This window comes from Canis lupus, chromosome 26 (genome assembly GCF_048164855.1).
Source record: "Canis lupus baileyi chromosome 26, mCanLup2.hap1, whole genome shotgun sequence".
In the NCBI taxonomy this organism is placed as follows: Eukaryota; Metazoa; Chordata; class Mammalia; order Carnivora; family Canidae; genus Canis; species Canis lupus.
In genome coordinates, this window is record NC_132863.1 from 25,150,032 (window position 1) to 25,163,361 (window position 13,330).

A 13,330-nucleotide genomic window follows, 5' to 3' on the forward strand; every position below is an offset into this window, starting at 1 on the left:
AGACTGGGAGTAAAAGAGACTGGAGTATGATGGGGCAGAAGCAGGAAAAGCATGTAGGAGAATATTATCATGACCCAGGCAAGAGATGATGGTGGTTTGGAATAAAGTGGAAGCAGTGAAGAGGTGAGAAGTGGTTGGGTACAAGATACATTTTATATTTAAAGATAGAGGCCAGGGGATCCCTGGGTGGCTCAGCGGTTTCGCGCCTGCCTTTGGCCCAGGGTGCGATCCTGGAGTACCGGGATCGAGGCCCGCATCGGGCTCCTGGCATGGAGCCTGCTTCTCCCTCTGCCTGTCTCTCTCTCTGTCTATCATAAAATAAAAATAAATCTTAAAAAAAAAAGTTTTAAAAAAATAAAGATAGAGGCCATAGGATTTGCTGATGGATTGGAGGAGGTATGAAACAAAAAGAGAAAGGAGTCAAGGATGTGCCCAAGGGTTTTGGCCTGAGTAACCAAAAGTGGGGAGTTCTCATTTGGTGAGATGGTGAAGGCCATGAGTAGAATAGGTTTGAGGATAAGGAACTTAGTCTTAGATGTGTTTAGTTTGAGATGCCTACTGTATGTAATGTTATAGACTGAATTATGTCCCCTTAAAATCCATATATTTTTGTTCTCATTTTTAAGTAAGCTCTACACCCAACATGGGCCTTGAAGTCGTGGCCCTGAGACCAAGAAACATGCTCTGTGGATGGAGCCAGCCAGGTGCCCCTAAAATCCATATGCTGCAGCCCTAATCCTCATTGTGACTGTAATAGAAATAGGGACTTCAAAGAAGTAATTAAGGTAAATGAGATCAAAAGGATGGGGCTTTAATTTAATAGACTGATGTCCTACAAGAAGAGGAAGAGAACCCCAGAGATCTCTAGCCTCATGTACAGAGGAAATACCATGTGAGGACACAGTGAGAAGGTGACAATCTACAAACCAGGAAGAGAGACTGCATCAGAAACCAACCCTGCTGGCACCTTGATCCTAGATTTTAGCCTCTAGGGCTATAAAAAAATAAATGCTGTTTAAGCCACCAGACTGTGGTGTCTAGTTATGGCAGCCCAAGTTGACTAATATAGATGTTTAAGAAGAGATGTAAAATTGGCAGTTGGACGGGGATCCCTGGGTGGCGCAGCGGTTTGGTGCCTGCCTTTGGCCCAGGGCGCGATCCTGGAGACCCGGGATCGAATCCCACGTCAGGCTCCCGGTGCATGGAGCCTGCTTCTCCCTCTGCCTGTGTCTCTGCCTCTCTCTCTCTCTGTAACTATCATAAATAAAAATTAAAAAAAAAAAAAAATTGGCAGTTGGACATATAGGTTCAAAATTCAGGAGAAAGGCCCAGGCTACAGATATGTTTGGGAATCATGATCAGGAGATGGTCTTTAAAGTTCTTTTTTTTTTTTTTTTTTTTTTTAAATTTTTTTTTTTTTTTTTTTTATTTATGATAGGCACACAGTGAGAGAGAGAGAGGCAGAGACACAGGCAGAGGGAGAAGCAGGCTCCATGCACCGGGAGCCCGATGTGGGATTCGATCCCGGGTCTCCAGGATCGCGCCCTGGGCCAAAGGCAGGCGCCAAACCGCTGCGCCACCCAGGGATCCCGGTCTTTAAAGTTCTGAGGCTAGATGAGATTGCTAATGAAGATGGTGTCACAAAGATGAGGACATGCAAAGCATCAGCCCCTATGACCTTCCTATGTTTAGAGGTTGGGGAGAGGAGGAAGAGTCAACAAAAAGACTCAGAAGTTGTCAGTGACATAGGAGGGAAATCAAGAGCTTAAATGGTCCCAGAAGACAAATAAAGAGAGAGAGATGGTCATCTATGTTCAAGGGTGCTGATGGGATAAGTAAAGTGAGAAATGAAGACTGACCATTGGATTTAGCAACATGGAGGTCATTGGTGACCTTGACAAGAGCATTGGATTTAGTTTTGGGTCCCCTGGGGTAAAATCAAAAAAGGAAACCCAATAGATTTATAACTATCATTATCTTCCACAAATGAACCTACCAATTATTCAAGACAGCTTTTTCTGGGAATTTATCATGTGTGTTCTTACAAAGGGGGCATTGGCTAATATAATGAATCTTGTCAACAACTGTTGAAGGTTTTATCCTCTGTCCCTTCTGACAATTTGACTCAGGTACAAGTGGCAGTCATATGTATCCATCCCGGTCCAGTTATGGTGGGTCCCCAAGGTAAAGGTATATGGAGAAACTTTACATAGCAAAGCATCACAAGGTCACAGAAGAGTGACTGCCTGTCTCAGAAGCTGAAAAAGAGGAGATGCCACTGAAACAGCCTTTAAGAAAATAAGTAGGAATTTTCAAAGAGAAAAAGAAGACAGATGATATTTCGTACACAGAAAAAAACACGTGCAAATACTAACATGTACTTTCACTAAAAACTTTTTTCCCTGTTTTTCTGAATTCCTCTCTCTCTCACACACACATACACACACACACCTATATTCACAAACACACCATATAACTGTTAGAACTCAGGGTACTGGGGCAGCTCAGTTGGTTAAGCATCTGCCTTCAGCTCGGGTCATGATCTCGAGGTCCTCGGATGGAGCCCCACATCTGGCTCCCTGCTCAGAGAGGAGTCTGCTTCTCCCTCTGCCCTTCCCCCTCCCCCTCCCCCTGCTCATTCACACACTCTCTCTCAAATAAATAAATAAAATCTTTTAAAAAAATTGTTAGAACTGACAGAAAACTCACCTCAAAACAGCTTAAAACAAATAAAGGAAACTTTTTGGTTCATGTAATCAAAAAGTGCAACAGTAAATTTAAGACATGGCTACCTTGGGGGACCAAACAATTATACTATAATTTTGTCTCTTTCCATCATTAAGACTCAGCCGTTCATGCTGAATTGGTGTTTACACTTCACATGTGCCAGGATAGCTGCCAACAATCCTAGGTTTAAATCATCCCAGTGGAATTGAACAGAGATGCTCTCTGTTGTGCCTCTCTTGTTCTCACTGGGTCAGTTGGCCATCCCTGAACAAATCACAGTGGTCAGGGGATTGAGATGCTCTGATGGTTACAACTGAGATGAAGACCCAACCCCAGTGCCAAGGGTGGAGTCAAGTCTGTCTAAAACACAGGGTCTGGGGCACCTGGGTGGTTCAGTGGTTAAGGGTCTACCTTCAGCTCAGGTTGTGATCCCGAGGTCCTGGGATTGAGTGCCATATCAGGCTCCCAGTAGGGAGCCTGCTCCTCCCTCTGCCTCTGCTTCTGCCTCTTTCTGTGTCTCTCACGAATAAATAAATAAAATCTTAAACACACACACACGCACACACACGGACTGAAATCTGCAATGGAGAGATCTCACAAAGGAAAAACTTGTTGCCAAAGAAGGTTGAAAGGACTTTGGCCAAAAAAATTTGTATGTTCAGTTCCACGGAGTGGGATGGTGAGAATCTCCCTAAGATCTATTTTGTGAACACTTAGGCCTTGATGATTGAATTGCCCTCAGAACAGTGGAGTTTGCAGGCCTGTGCTCTGAGGTACAGAAAAGGGAAAGGCCAAGAGATATAGTTGGTATGGGGCTTAGCAGTCATCTAGACTTCTCACTGGAGAAGCATATGACACTAGAGAGAGTGAGGAGCTTGTTTGAGGCCACAGAAAGTTGAAGCAGGGTTAGGATTCGAACTTAGCTGTTATGGAGGCCAGAACGAGGCTCTGCCTGTGTGTCTGGCAGCTGTCACGTTCATTAGCTCCCCGACATCTATCTCCTTGTTTCCTTGTATATTTTTATAAGGTTGTTAATTACCAGCCATAAAGCTCAGCAAACATTTTGATAGGCATTAAAAGCTCATGAAAACAACATTACATTTTAAGGCATAGTTTCCTAATTAATCTAATTAACTGTCAGCTTCACATTCTGTTGGTTTCCAGGCAAAGTGAATTGTGCCTCTCAACTTCTGTTTCAGCCACCGTGGACAGGGCTGGGGCCTTTCTTGATCATAGTCTTCAAAGCCCGGAAACTAGCCAACATGTAGCCTAACGTGTGGGTGTCTGAAGCAGCGTCTAGATTTTCAGCATTTTTCTGGCTTACTTCCTTGGATGATCTGTTTCTAGGACAAAGACACAGTGGTTGGAGATGCCCCAGATTAAAGCAAGCATGTAGATGACATGCCACCTCAGCTTAGGACCATTGCAGAAGGCCAAGGTACAAATTTGGGGTGCCTTCCCCAGTGATGCCTCCTTTTCAGAGATCTGTCCTCACTCATAGCACTGGCCGTGTGGCTCAGGTTGTGATCGCAGGGTCCTGATCGAGTCTCGCATCAGGCTTCCCTGCATGGAGCCTGCTTCTCCCTCTGCCTTTGTATGTGTCTCTTTCTCTCCGTCTCTCGTGAATAAATAAATAAAATCTTTTTAAAAAAGAACTGGGGGCTAGGGCGTGAACATAGGTGGTTTAGGAGGACACAGTTCTGCCCACGACAAAGGGCAAATACTAATGATGAAGAGTTACATAACATTTGACTGGGGCAAGGGAGCAGCTGTGAGTGATGCAACATACATAAACGTGAGATCCCCTGTTCAACATCCTAAACACCACTTATTGCCAACCCCTAGGACCTGCCACCTTCTGGCTGAGGGCTTTTATCTGGCTGCTTTCTGCTGAAAGCACCATCACAGGCAGACAGGAAAAGCTGAAGTACCAGAGGGTTAATGCCCAGGGATAGTCCTCCACCAAGGACTGATTGCAATCAAGGCCTGAACACTGCAGCTCCCTCGCCCCTTGGGTGGGTTAACTCTGATCCATGTTCTACACCACGTCCAGAGCTCTCTGGTAGGATTGAGATCCTACTGTGGTAATTGGCCAGTCATGTATCCCTCCTTGCTTTCCCTGTTTCACTTTCCACTCCCTGACCAGCATTTGCTCCTATGCCTCTCAAATAAGCTACTGCACTTGGATCCTTGTGTTAAGCTCTGCTGCTGGGGGAGCAAACATCCTGCAAACAAACTGGAGGTGGCATGTGGACATTATGTGGAAATAGGAGCAGGGAAAGCTGGTCAAAGGGAAGGGGAGAGAGAAAGATTGAACCCAAAGAGGGGGAAAATGTTTCTGTGTTACTGAGTTTCAAGTTCTGGTCCCCATGAGCACTGCCCTGCATTTATCCCTCTTGGCTTTCCAAATAGTCATAATGTGGGATCTTGGGTGTTCTGGAACTTAAAATAATTTAGCCACTTCCTTATTCAAGTGCAGCAGATTCTCTTGGACTCTTCTAGAAACTTCCTTCTGAAATATGCAGTTATAAGGAAGTTGATACCTTTGCTCTGGGGAATTGTGCCACAAAGGACATTCTGTGACTTCATAAATAGGATTAAAGTTAACCCTTGGTTTGCAGAGCTGAAGCTGGGGATGACCTGGGAAAATTTGCATATGGGCCAGGAGCTACCAGGGAGGTCAGGAACCAAGGCTTTATGCTCTTTTCTTTTAAGATTATCATAATCTTTCTGGTTGATTGGGGTGAGCCCAATTGAGGCTCCTGAGAGAAAGGATATAAAAACCCACAGGGAAAATGACCATAAATGTAAAGGGAGTCTACTGCTGACCAGTGTTCAACAGTAATTCTTAGGCTATGGGGCTTAATTCCAGCATTTTTTGGAGCTGATGAGGAAAAGGGGACTAACTAAGGAAGTATGAGTCCCTTCAGTGAAGGAATTCAATCTTGTTACTTTGGAATTTCCTTTTTATTCATGGCCTTAACCATGTTATTTTGACATCCTTAGCTGTGCTGAGTGCCAAGCTGGAGGTTTGGAGGGTAAAGATCAGACTCTATCAATAAAGTGATGTCAGGGAGTATGGAATCTTGTAGGTAAGGAAGAATGTGATTAAACTACATTTTCATTTTTTTTTTAATTTTTTAATTTATTTACTCATGAGAGACATAGAGAGAGGAGAGGCAGAGACACAGGCAGAGGGAGAAGCAGAGGGAGAAGCAGGCTCCATGCAGGGATCCTGATGCGGGACTTGATCCCGGGACTCCAGGATTATGTCCTGGGCAGAAGGCAGGCGCTAAACTGCTGAGCCACCCAGGGATCCCCTAAGCTACATTTTAAAAACCCACTTAATTCCTTAGGCTTTTCAATCCCAAAACAGCATCTGGTGAAAGGATATGTGTAGTAGGAATAAAAGGGAGGAATCCAGCCAGCAGGAGCAGGGTCTGGAGTTAGAATGGAGTAGGTGGGGCAGTTGACTTCTGAGCTAGAGTGGTTCTCAGTAGAGGGTGCCACAGTCACCGATGAGGTGTGCCCTGAGTGACAGGGGAGTCTGGACAGCAGGGTATCCCTTGGTCAGGTATAGCATGATATTTATAATGATAATGATGGTGAACATCATAATCATCATTAAATCCCCTGTTTTTTTCTAAGATTTTATTTATTTGTTAGAAAGCATGAGCCAAAAAAAAAAAAAAAAAGAGAGAAAGAAAAAGAAAACGAAAAAAAAAAAGCATGAGCCAGTGGGAGGGGCAAAGGGAGTGGGAGAATCAGACTTCCCATTGAGCAGGGATCCCAATGTGGGGCTTAATCCCAGGACCCTTGGGATCATGACCTGAGCCAAAGGCAGACAGTTGACTGAGCAACCCAGATGCCCCATAAAATCCCTGTTTAAAGATGAGAAAACTTCACCACCCTCAGCAGGGCTGAATTTCAGTTTCAAGAAGTAAAATGAGACTCTAAAAAATATGGTTTGTCAGAATCTATGAAGATGCAGAACAGATTGGGAAATGGGAGTCCTATTTGGGTCAGGATGAGCTGTTTGAGGCCAAGTCTTGAACATTTTAGGAGTATCAGAAATCAGGTTGGAGTTGGGGTTGGCTCTGGGAAAGGGCTAGTTGTGGTGGCCTAAGGCCAAACAGGATTGTCCTTCCAATGGCTTCTAACCTTCATCATCTGGGATTTCTGGCCCCTACCTGTTTGACACTCCTCTAATGGATTTAAATTGATACCTTCAAAATTGTAAAACCAAGACTGATTCTCCCTCCCTTTTGTCCACTCACCTTCAAGAATTTAATGAGCTTGTCTAGGGTAAAGTGTTTTATTCAAGCCCAATGCTGGTGGTATCACTTAGGAAGTAAATTCTAAACTAATAGAATTTGAGTGTAATGTAAAATAGCAATTGATCTCTGCCACAGAGAGTAAGAAAAATTAACTGATTTTCAAATATTTATTATTTCAAATATTATCGGGAAACTGAACAGACACCCTTATTCTTTGATTGAAACTCAAAGAATTGTCTTGTCCTAAATGGGAGAGTTGGCTGAAGAATAATTACAGGGGGTGAGAGGACCAGAGCCATCCTTGGGGGTTGCAGAGGGGTGAGATTTGTGATCTCCTGGGCAGGTTAGAATAGGGGACAATGTCTCCAGATGCTTCTCTCCTCCTCTCTCCCCACTGAAATCAGATTATGAATTTCATCCTGATGTGACTATCACAAGCTCACCTCTGTGACACATGTAGGGAGGTTCTGGCCCTTGCCCCACCCAAGAGCTCAGTCCTGAACCTCAATATTGACCTTCCTACCATTCGCCTGTCTCTATGTTCCTTTCATCCACCTCCTTTCTGACGGCCTTGGCAGCTAGTGACTATTCTGGATTTTTCCCTACAAATGCTCAGCGTCGGGATCCCTGGGTGGCACAGCAGTTTGGCGCCTGCCTTTGGCCCAGGGCGCGATCCTAGAGACCCGGGATCGAATCCCACGTCGGGCTCCCGGTGCATGGAGCCTGCTTCTCCCTCTGCCTGTGTCTCTGCCCCTCTCTCTCTCTCTGTGACTATCATAAAAACAAAACAAAACAAAAAAACAAAAACAACAAAAAAAAAAAACACACATGCTCAGCGTCTCCCATAGGCATCACCAACCACCTGTCCTCCTCCATCAGTCCCCCACCTAAAACCTACATAAAGGTGACTATAAAGGCTGGTACCTGGAAGAAAAGGCTCGTTTTCTTTCCAACTATGGGAGATTGCCTCCAAAGACAGCCACTGTGAAAATTAATAAAAGGAAATCTTGTGGAGCACCTGGGTGGTGCAGTTGTTTGAGTGTCTGACTCTTAGGTTAGGCTCCAGTCATGGTCTCAGGATCACAGGATCAGGATGCTTGGGGTTCTCTTTCCTTCTCCCTCTGCCCCTCCCGCTTGTGCTCTTTCTCTCCCTCACGATAAATCTCAAGATAAATAAATACATATTTTTAAAAAAGGAAATCTTGGGGGCAGCCCAGGTGGCTCAGTGGTTTAGTGCCACCTTTAGCCCAGGGCGTGATCTTGGAGACCCAGGATGGAGTCCCACGTCAGGCTCCCTGCATGGAGCCTGCTTCTCCCCCTGCCTGTGTCTCCACCTCTCTCTCTCTCTCAAATAAATAAAATATTTTTTTTAAAAAAGGAAATTTTGTTTATTTTTTTTTAATTTTTTTAAAAATTTTTATTTATGATAGTCACACACACACACACACACACACAGAGGCAGAGAGAGAAGCAGGCTCCATGCACCGGGAGCCCGACGTGGGATTCGATCCCGGGTCTCCAGGATCGCGCCCTGGGCCAAAGGCAGGCGCCAAACCGCTGCGCCACCCAGGGATCCCGGAAATCTTGTTTATTAAAAAAAATTTTTTTAAGATTTTATTTGAGAGAGAGCACGAGGGAAGTGGGGAGGCAAAAGGAGAGAGAGAGAAGCAGACTTTCCACTGAGCCGGGCTTCATCCTAGGACTCTGGGATCCTGACCTGAGCTGAAGGCAGACGCTCACTGGACTAAGCCACTCAGCTGCCCTGGAGATCTTGTTTAAAATGGAATCAGGACACCAGCGCATGGAGCTCCTGTGCCCGTCACTTGTGGTCAATTGCAAACTGAACAGGAGGAGAACTCTGCACCTGGATACTACTTCAAGAGCCACTCTCTGGCTTTCCTCCTCCCTCAGCAACAACCCAGCCAATGAGAGACAATCACAGCCCAGCCAATGAGAGACAGTCACAGCTCAACCAATGAGAGACAGTCACAGCCCAGCCAATGAGAGACAGTCGCAGCTCAGCCAATGAAAGGCCACTATATTTGGAATTCCCAGTTGACTCCAATGGACTTTGTGTTTCTATCAGCCCTCCTCCACAACTCCTTTCCTTTATGGACGAGTATTGCTCTTTGTTCTGTGGGCTTGCCTATATTTTTGTCATAGTTTTCTTTTCCCAGGTTGCAATTCTCTGCTGTTCCAGAAACAACGGTGACAACAAAAAGTACATTTGTTTGCTAGTAAAATAATTGGCAGCTTTATTTTTAAGGTTAACACCACCACCAATGCTTCCTGTCCATCCCAGAGAAAGTGTGCTGCTCTTCCTGTCAAGAGGTGGTGTTATTTTATTTTATTTTTAATATTTTACTTATTTGACAGAGAGAGAACATAGGCAGAGGGAGAGAGAGAGAAGTACACTCCCTGCTGAACAGGGAGCTCGATTCAAAACTCCATCCCTGGAACCTGGGATTCTGACCTGAGCCGAAGGCAGACGCTTGACTGAGCCATCCAAGCGCCCCAAGGGGTGGTGTTACTGAGGAAGAAATCCAACTAACTTGCAAGAGTACGGCCCAGCCAGCCCCCAGTCTTTCTAGCCATGGTCTTGTACGTTGCAGACCCAGAGCCCCAGTGGAATTTGTGAGTGACCCAGCAAACATCCTGTGGAAGAACTGCTCAGCTGCAACGGGCCATCCCTTGGAATGGTAAGAAATAATAAATCATTATTTTAAGCTGTTAAGATTTTGCAGTGGCAAGGCACCTGGCTGGCTGAGTCAGTAGAGTATGCGATTCTTGATCTCAAGGTCTTAAGGTCAAGCCCTGCTTTGGGTATAGAGCTTACATTAAAAAAAAAAAAAAAAAAAAGGAAAAAATAAAAAATTTGCAGTGGCTTGTGAAAAAGAAAACTGGTAGTGGCCTATGAAATAGCAGTAGATAATTGAAATACCAAACCTTGTAGGACTGGAGTCTGACTTCTCCTGGCCATTATATTATACTTTGCCAACTTCAGAGCCCCTGATTGACACATGTGTTGAACTTCCTGCACTACCTGCAAGGGATGCTCTGTTCTATTGCCCATAAACTTCAAGCCCAAGTGCATCATTTTTTCAACAAACACTGGTTTGTATCTATTACTTGAACCGTGCCCATTTTGGTCACTGGGGATTCAGAGACACACTCCCAACCTCCAAGAAGTTTCACAGGCCAAGGAGGACACAAACAGGAAGATAACATGCAAAAATTCTGTGTACAAAGTGCTAAAATAGCAGAACAGAGTACCATGAGGGGGCAAGGAGCAGTCATGCCCAGGTAGACTTCATGGAGAGTATGTGAGTGGTCAGTTAGTTCTGCAAGCATGTCACTCCCAGGTCGATGTGATTCCGTACTGTCTCCTACAAACCGTTCTCAGTGCTGCTGCCTGTCCTGCCACCCCTGGGCCTCCCGCATCTCACCCCTGCAGGCTCTGCCTTCACCAGGGCTGGGCTCTTTAGCTGATAGAGAATTGTACGTAGAAAGGCATGATAGGCTTCATTGGGAGGAACCAGGGACCTGGCCAGAGACAAGAGGTCAGTGAAGAGGCAGGTGAACTGGATAAGATGAGAGAATCATAGCAGACAAGGGGCAGAGACTGTGCCTAGGATGGAGAGCCTAGGATTCAGATGTGGCAGGCCACAAAGTCCAAAGTTCACTGACTCCCAGTCCAGTGCTCATTCCATTACTGAGCAAATTAAGAGTAATTCTAAAGGTGAAAAATACACAGGAGTCCTACATTGGGCTCCTTGCGGGAAGCCTGCTTCTCCCTCTGCCTGTATCTCTGCCTCTCTCTCTCTGTGACTCTCATGAATAAATAAATAAAATCTTAAAAAAAGAAAAAAAGAGTACACTTATGATGAGTACTGAGCAATGTATAGAACTGTTGAATCACTGTATTGTACACCTGAAACCAATTTAACAATGTATGTTAACTTCTCGAATTAAAGCAATGGCTCAATTAGAACTGATGTAATTACTTTTTTAAAAAGTTTATTTATTTGTTTTAGTAATCTCTACATCCAGTGTGGGACTCGATCCTGGGACTCCGGGATTATGCCCTGAGCCAAAGGCAGACACTCAACTGCTGAACCACCCAGGCCACCCGTTTTGTTTTTTATTTTTTATTTTAATTTTTTTATTTAAAATTTTTTGGTAGTTCCCCGCTACATCAAAAGAAAGCCAAGGGAGGGCGGAGGGAGCGCCCTGTTTTGTTTTTTAAATTCAGGACTGGCCCTGTGCCCACACAGAGCATGCCAGACAATGGAGGTTCAGTATATCCTGTCCCCTCCTTTCTTCAGTGACACCCCCACCACCCAGAGCTTAACACAGTACCCAGTAGCAAAACCTCAGCTCCCACTCTCAGATCTCGGAGAGCAGAGGTTTGAGCTGAGTATTTGGAGGGAGTAACAATGCCTAAGAATCAAATCCTTAATCCATTCATGGGGCCCAACATGGGGCTCAAACTTACAGTCCCGAGATCAAGAGTAACACAGTCTACTAATTGATCCAGCTGGCTCCATTGATCCATTGATCCATTTATTGATCCATAATTGATCCATTGATCCATTTATTATTTTCCATTTTTATTTTATTTATTTATTTTTTAAAAAAGATTTTATTTATTTATTCTTGAGAGACACAGAGAGAGAGGTAAAGATACTGACAGAGGGAGGAGAAGCAGGCCCCATGCAGGGAGCCCGACAGGGGATGATCCCGGAAGTCCCGGGACCACACCCGAGCCTAAGGCAGACGCTCAACCGCTGAGCCACAGGCTTCCCTATTTTCTATTTTTAAAATAATATTTAATTATATTAGTCCTGGAGCACCTGGCTTGCTCAGTCAGCAGAGCGTGCAATTCTTGATCTCCGGGAGGTAAGTTTGAGCCCCACGCTGGATGTAGAGATTACTAAAAAAAAAAAAAAAAAAAAAAAATTCCATCGATCAACCTATCAATCTATAAATCTATATCTATCTATCTTTAAAAAACTAATTATATCAGTTCTAATTGAGTCATTGCTTTAATTCCAGAAGCAAACATACATTGTTATATTGAACCCAGGTCTGTCTTATTCAAAGCTGTACTTTCTCTGTACCAAGGAGCAAGAGGATAGACAGGTATGAAATCACTTGAGAGATTTCAAAGCACACAGGTGCCAGGACCCCACCCTCAGAGATTCTTTTTTTTTTTTTTTTTTTTTTTATGATAGTCACAGAGAGAGAGAGAGGCAGACACACAGGCAGAGGGAGAAGCAGGCTCCATGCACCGGGAGCCCGATGTGGGACTCGATCCCGAGTCTCCGGGATCACACCCTGGGCCAAAGGCAGGCGCCAAACCGCTGCGCCACCCAGGGATCCCTCTTTTTTTTTTTTTTTTTTTTAAGATTTTATTTATTTAAAAAAAAAAAGATTTTATTTATTTATTCATGAGAGACACAGAAAGAGAGGCAGAGACATAGGCAGAGGGAGAAGCAGGCCCCCCCGCAGGGAGTCCTTTCCTAGGACTTAGTCCCCAAACTGGGATCATGCCCTGAGCTGAAGGCAGACACTAAACCACTGAGCTACCCAAGCATCCCACCCTCAGAGAGTCTAATGCAATTGGTCTGGAGTGAGGCCTGGGGGTTTTTTAGTTTTTGTTTTTTTAAAGAGATGATTTTATGCCCTGCCATACTTGAAGACACTGCCTTAATCAGAGGCAGGTTCAAACCCCCTTGGATCAGCCATCGCAGAGTGACCCTTCACTTGTGCCCCATACTACTCATGTTCTGTCCTTTTTGACAATGACTCTATGGGAAGTAAATGCTTATTCAACTCTCGCTTGCATTTTTAAAAAGATTTTATTTATTTATTCACGAGAGACAGAGGCAGAGACACAGAAAGAGGGAGAAGCAGGCTGTCTGCAGGGAGAGCCTAATGTGGCACTTGATCCCAGGACCCCGGATCACAACCTGAGCCAAAGGTAGACATTCAAACACTGAGCCACCCAGGCATCCCTTGGATGCTTTTTTTAGAGGTGGCTTGCAAAGCCATTGTCAAATCTGGATTCCCAGTTTCTCATTGTCTTTTATTAGCGATGTGAGACTGTTCAAGAAAAAAAAGATTATGCTAAGAAATAAATAGCCACCAGTAATAATTTAATGAATTTTGAAGTTGGTGTTTCCCAGCCTCAGGCATTTGGGAATCACCTTCATATTTGCTGTGTGTAGAGGCTGCTTTCAGGCAACAAACTTGAGAAATGGAAACTTAAGCAAAGCAAGAGGGCCCTGACTGAATGCAAACAGGCTCAATAAGTGACCTGCCTC

The 13,330-nt window shown here is 44.6% G+C and overlaps 1 protein-coding gene across 1 annotated transcript in view; it reads left to right on the forward strand.

The window, feature by feature from the left end:
- The first annotated feature begins 9,682 nt into the window (after positions 1-9,682).
- RALY (RALY heterogeneous nuclear ribonucleoprotein) overlaps positions 9,683-13,330 on the forward strand; it is a 154,160-nt gene continuing 150,512 nt past the window's right edge. Inside the window, exon 1 of the mRNA XM_072800658.1 lies at positions 9,683-9,703. The gene's annotated coding sequence lies outside the window, so the exon portion shown is untranslated. The remainder of the gene's footprint in view (positions 9,704-13,330) is intronic.